Genomic DNA, 6,434 nt, shown 5'->3' on the forward strand with positions numbered 1-6,434 from the left:
TCCTAAGGACCTATGATTTGTTAAAACAGCCTTTTTATTCATAGTACTATGGGGAAACCAACTCAATTTATACTTTAACCATTTGTACGCCATAAGTGGCTATAGACCTGTGATGGCGAACCTGTGACACGCGTGTCAGAGGTGACATGCGAACTCATTTTTTTGGTTGATTTTTCTTTGTTAAATGGCATTTAAATATATAAAATAAATATCAAAAATATAAGTCTTTGTTTTACTATGGTTGCAAATATCAAAATATTTCTATATGTGACACCGCACCAGAGTTAAGTTAGGGTTTTTCAAAATGCTGACACGCCGAGCTCAAAAGGTTCGCCATCACTGCTATAGACGCAGCGGCAGACCTTTTTAAATTAAATTCAAAGTATCGTGGCAGTTAACTGGTTAAATTCTTTTGGATATATACCCAGAAATGGAAATGCTGGATCATGTAGTAATTCTAGTTTCAATGTTTTTGAAGAACCTCTATACTGTTTTCCACAATGTCTGCACCATTTTACATTCCACAAACAGTGCACAGGGTTCTAATTTCTTCACATCTTCACCAACATTTATTTTCTGTATTTTTTAGCAGCCATTCTAATGGGTGTGAGGTTTTGATTTGCATTGTCCTAGAGATTAGTGATGTTGAGCACCTTTTCATATGCCTGTTGGCCATTTGTGTATCTTCTTTGGAGAATTGTCTAGTCAAGTCCTTTACCCATTTTTAATTCCATTTATCTTTTTGTTGTTGTAAAGTGTTTTTTTAAATGAGGATAATTACATTTTACTAACTCCTTCCATCCCTTCACTATATGGTCTAAACTACCATATTTCTCTCCTAATCTTCTGTTTCCACCCTTGTCCCTCCTCCCAACAGTCTGCGGTCACTCCTTTGGTGGAAATTCTTTGGGTGACTTCCTAACTTGAACAGAGCCAAGGACTAAAGTCCTTTCCTTGAACTACAAAACAACTCATTCTGCACTCCACAACTTCTGAACTCTCAGACCTCGTCTCCTACCTCTCTTCCCCATTCTCACCAGCCTCCTCACTGTTCCTTGAACATATCAGGCATTCCACCTCAGGGCCTTTGCATTGCCATTTCCTCTGCATGGCTTGCTGTCAGCCCAACATCCACATGGCTCACTCCCTCACATTCTGCACGTCTTGACTTAAATGTCATCTTCTGGCTGAGACGCTCCCTTACACACTATTGAAAGCCAGCCCCGAACCCACCCCACCCACTGATACAAGCACACTGGTGCACAATTTCTAGTTCCCTTCCCTAGTTCAGCATATCGCATATTTAACCCATTTGTTTGTCTCCCCACTAAACTATTACTTCATGAGGAGATGGAACTGTATGTGTTTTATTCCCTGCCATATTCCTAGTACCTAAAACAGTACTTGGCACACAGTGGGCATTTTAATTATTTTTGTTGAATGAATGAAAGTGGATTTTGAGGCAAAGAGGATTGAGTAAAGGAATGTAACTACCATGTGCATCTCCTACCCGTCTTGAGCTTCACTTGCTCTTTGCCTTTCCACCACTACAAAGACTGAGACAGTTATTATAGACTAGAGGCCCAGCGCACAATTAAATCATGCGCGTGTAGGGTCCCCTAGGCCTCGCCTGCCATCAGGGCCATGTCCGCCGCCCTGCAATGCCTCGATGCCTTGCATGCTCCGCAGACACTGCCAGCGCCCTGGGGTGGGGGGGTGTGTGGGGAGGGCCCAAGAGGTGCTCCAGCACCTCCTGGTGACCAGTTGTATGGTCGTTTTGCCGTTACGTTGTCAGGACCACAGGCCTTTTATGATATAGATTCCCATTGAACCTCAAATTTTTAAAAATATATTTTTTATTGTTGATAGTATTACAGATATCTCCCATTTCCCCCCTTTTGCCCCCTCCTCCCAGCCCCTACCCACCCAAACTGCAAATTTTACAACAAAATGTTGACTGCCTCCTGTGTCCAAGAGTTTCACTTGTCTCCTTCAGTGCTGAATGTGGGCCTTTGCAGGTAACACTCAAATACATGTTGATTAATTGATTTGAAAAAATAGAGGATGAAAACAGCAACTGTCCATTGGAGAAACCTGGCTGATACCATCCAACCCAAGTGATCCAGGTTAACATCACCGGTTATGTCATGCTGATGTCATGTATTACCTCATATGATGCAATGAGAAGGACATTTGACCTCCCAGCTCTTCTTCCCAAAACGCATAATCCCAATCTAATCCTGAGGGAAAAATCAGACTCAAATTGAGGAGTATTCTACAGAATACCTGACAAGTACTCCTCACAACTGTCAAGGCCATAAAAAACAACAGCAAAGAACTAACTGTCCCAGACCTGAGGAGACTAAGGAGACAATGATTAAATGTCATGTAGGACCTCAGTGGAATCCTGGAGTAGAAAATGGACATCAGTGAAAAACGGGAAATCTGAATAAAGTCTGCAGTTTAGTTAAGTAACAATGTACCAATGTTGACTTTTTGGTTTTGAAATCTGTACAGTGATTATGCAAGATGGTAATATTTGGGAAATCTGGGTGATTGTATATATGGGAACTCTCTGTGCTATATTTGCAACTTTTCTATAAATCTAAAACTATTCCAAAATAAAGAAAAAGTTTTAAAAAAAGTAATTTGCATTTCTACACACCAGCAATAATACCTTTAAATTTTTTAAAAGATTAAATTTACAATAGCAATAACAACCAGAAAATAAACACCAGCATTTTCCTCACAGTGCTCAGTTACATATTAGTCTTTTTAAAGGAAGACCGTGAAGAGGCATGGACAAAAATGACTGGACACAAACCCCTGAAAGGCTGACAGGAAAGTCCGCTCTCTTCTGTTTTGGCAGGAATGGGAGAAACAACAGTCAACCAATATTCATGGAGCGCCTACTATGTGCCAGGTACTGTGGATTTTAGATGCTTTAAAGTGAGGAAGTTATTTAATTTAAAAGACATTAGATTTAATTTCCACATAACACATTTTCCTTTAGGTAGAGTAGGCTGCTGTTCCCATAAACTACTTAAGCTTTGTCATTTCCCTCTTTTCATTGTTTAAACAAACCTATAATATTTTCTTAGGCTTAACAAAATATGTTTCACATTTTGGTGGCATTTTACAGCTTGCAAAGCACACGTCTTTTATCTCACAGAATTATCCTGTGCATCATAGAAATGAATGGAGTAATGGTTAAGAACATGGACTCCTTAGCCAGACGGCAGGGATTGGAATAACACTCACCATATGTGAGCTTGGGCAAGACTTTTTGGTTTCCACGGCTAAAAAGTGAACATAAAAAAGTGCCTAATTTGCCGAAACCGGTTTGGCTCAGTGGATAGAGCGTCAGCCTGCGGACTGAGAGGTCCTGGGTTTGATTCCGGTCAAGGGCATGTACCTGGGTTGCGGGCACATCCCCGGTGGGGGATGTGCAAGAGGCAGCTGATCGATGTTTCTCTCTCATCGATGTTTCTAACTCACTCTATCTCTCTCCCTTCCTCTCTGTGAAAAATCAATAAAATATATATATTTTTTAAAAAAGTGCCTAATTCAATGGGTTGTTATGAGAGCATTAAGTGAGTTAATATGTGTAAAGTGCTTAATCTAGAACCTGACACAAATACATGCCATGTGTCAGATAAACTCCTTATTGCATATGTGAAGACACAGACTTAGAAAGCTCTAGTTTTTTCCCCCCGTGATTCATCCAGTAATTGTATAGCAAGAGACCTTAAACCATATTTTTTAATTTTCAAATCAAGGTCTTTTTGCATTACACACATAGTGGAACGGCAATAAATAGTGAATTAAATAGCATGATTGGGAATCAGACAAAGGCATTCAAGAATGATAATAAAATTGCAGAGTTAAAGGAAACTTACAAAATCACTGATCTAATCATCTGCCCAATTCAAGAATTCTCTCCATAATCTACCTAGGGAATTTTCTTGCAGCCTCTCTGAACAGCTCCAACAATACTCAATGCCTCTAAAGCAGCGGTCCTCAAACTTTTTAAACAGGGGGCCAGTTCACTGATCCTCAGACTGTTGGAGGGCTGGACTATAGTTTAAAAAAAAAAAAACTATGAACAAATTCCTATGCACACTGCACATATCTTATTTTGAAGTAAAAAAACACAACGGGAACAAATACAATATTTGTATTTGCATGTGGCCCGCGGGCCGTAGTTTGAGGACCCCTGCTCTAAAGCAACCCATTCTATTTTTTGCCAACTCCGTTAAAGCATTCCTGTCTACTGGCCAGTGTACTCAGTTGGTTGAATGTCAGCCCATGCACCAGGGGTTGCTAATTCCATTCTCTCTCAGGGCACATGCCTGGGTTTCGGGTTTCTGGGCTCCACTCCCGCTGGAGGGCCTTCAGGAGACAGCCAGTCAATGTTGCTCTCTCACATCAATGTTTCTCTCTTCCCCTCTCCCTTCCACTCTCTCTAAAATCAGTGAAAAACATTTAAAAAACAAACACACAAAAAAGTTCTTGTCTCCTACTTACATTGTTTCTAGTTCTGCTTAAAAAGAGTAAGTCTAACTAATCCTAGTACTTTCTATTTAATGTTTCACTTCATTTACTTCTACGCATCATTCTGTTTGACTTTAAAATAGCGAAGTTCCTGTATGAGAAAAGAGATGGCACCTTTTGAAATGCCTCCAAGGGCAATGCAATGAGATTCCAATCCATTTTTCAGAAAATATAGAACAGTGTGAGTCAAGTCATGACATCTAAGATAGTATTTCAAAACCTGTTGCTTTTCTTTTAAAGACTATATAAGCGCCAATTAAAGTTTCCCTTTCTTAAATCTCTTAAAAAGAAAGGCAAGTTTTCTTTTTAATTTTGAATCATCACACATTCATTTGACATAGAGCCTTCATTGTATGACCAATGCACACCAAAGTAGTAACTCATGGTCCTTATCCAGCTGTGAACAGAAGCAGTCTTTTTCAGGATGGACCCTTATAGGTCTAGTAGATTCATAGCTGCTAGATTTTGTCGACAGGTAAAGTTACTAAAATTTGCCCTCAACATGGTCAACGCAAAAGTATGTGTAGGATGAATGAATGACTGTTGGTTATAAATGTAATCTAAAATTAAGTGACACTATTTAGATTTTAATTCAAACTTTCAAATTCTTGGTTCCTTTATTTCATAAAATATGCTAAGAAACTAAAATATTGGCTTCATCTCACAGTAAAGACCTTCATACCATATATAAAGAAAACTTATAAGAAAATCTACTTTCATGAATTATTTTCATCCAATTCTTAAACATCTATTTTTTTTAAATAAAAAATTTCTACTTTTGCCCTAGCCGGTTTGGCTCAGTGGATAGAGCGTTGGCCTGCGGACTGAAGGTTCCCAGGTTCGATTCCAGTCAAGGGCACATGTCCAGGTTGTGTGCGTGATCCCCAGTGGGGGGCGTGCAGGAGGCAGCCAATCAATGTTTCTTTCTCATCATTGATGTTTCTATTTCTCTCTCCCTCTCCCTTCCTCTCTGAAATCAATAAAAATATATTAAAAAATAAAAATATCTATTTTCATTAAATGGAGTTTTAAATTTATATCTATTTATTAGCGTATTGATTTCTATATTTTTATTCTTCCTTTGGGGTTTGGGTAAACAACTATTTAGGTATGATTTTAAATAATGCACTTAACACAGAATAAAATGATTCATTCTGTATTTAATTCAATATTCCATTTTTGGACAGATTGTTATAAAATTACTGATATATTCTAACAGAAGCAGTAAAGGTTATGTCAAATAACTACTAAAAAAATTCATACTATGTAGCATTAATGATGTTACCTTAACATACCAGCTTCAGGGGCTGCATAATTGTTTCTGCCAACCCATAAATTTTTGAGTAACAACAAAATTATTGTGATTTTTCTTACTAAATAATTCATACATTACAAAGCATGTATGTAACAAGGTCCATGAATCACTAAAGTATATAATGATCATATATCTAATGACATATCTCTTTTCATAAAATGAATTCAAATAGATTTATGTATTTAGGTTAACTAAAAAATACTGAGTTTATAAGGCTCATAATTCTATCATTATCAACAACAAAAAACTCCATATCTTCTTTAAGAAGTACAGCTTCCATGTTTTCCTTTTAAAAACTGAAAGCTTTTGTTTATAAAAATCCTTGTGTTTAAGCTACTTTTCATGAAGTTTTACAGCCTTTAAATTGATACTATAAATATCTCTGAAGATAAATTAATAATATAATAGAGTAGTACTGTGTTCATAAACTGTATTTAAAATGATATAAGTGCAGCTAAAATAGCTATAAGCAACCCTATATAAAACCTCATTCTAGTAGTAGCTGATATTCTTTATCCAGCAACTAGGATTTAAAAAAGGATATTTTCATTTACCAACATTTTAC

This window comes from Myotis daubentonii, chromosome 1 (genome assembly GCF_963259705.1).
Source record: "Myotis daubentonii chromosome 1, mMyoDau2.1, whole genome shotgun sequence".
Taxonomy (NCBI): domain Eukaryota; kingdom Metazoa; phylum Chordata; class Mammalia; order Chiroptera; family Vespertilionidae; genus Myotis; species Myotis daubentonii.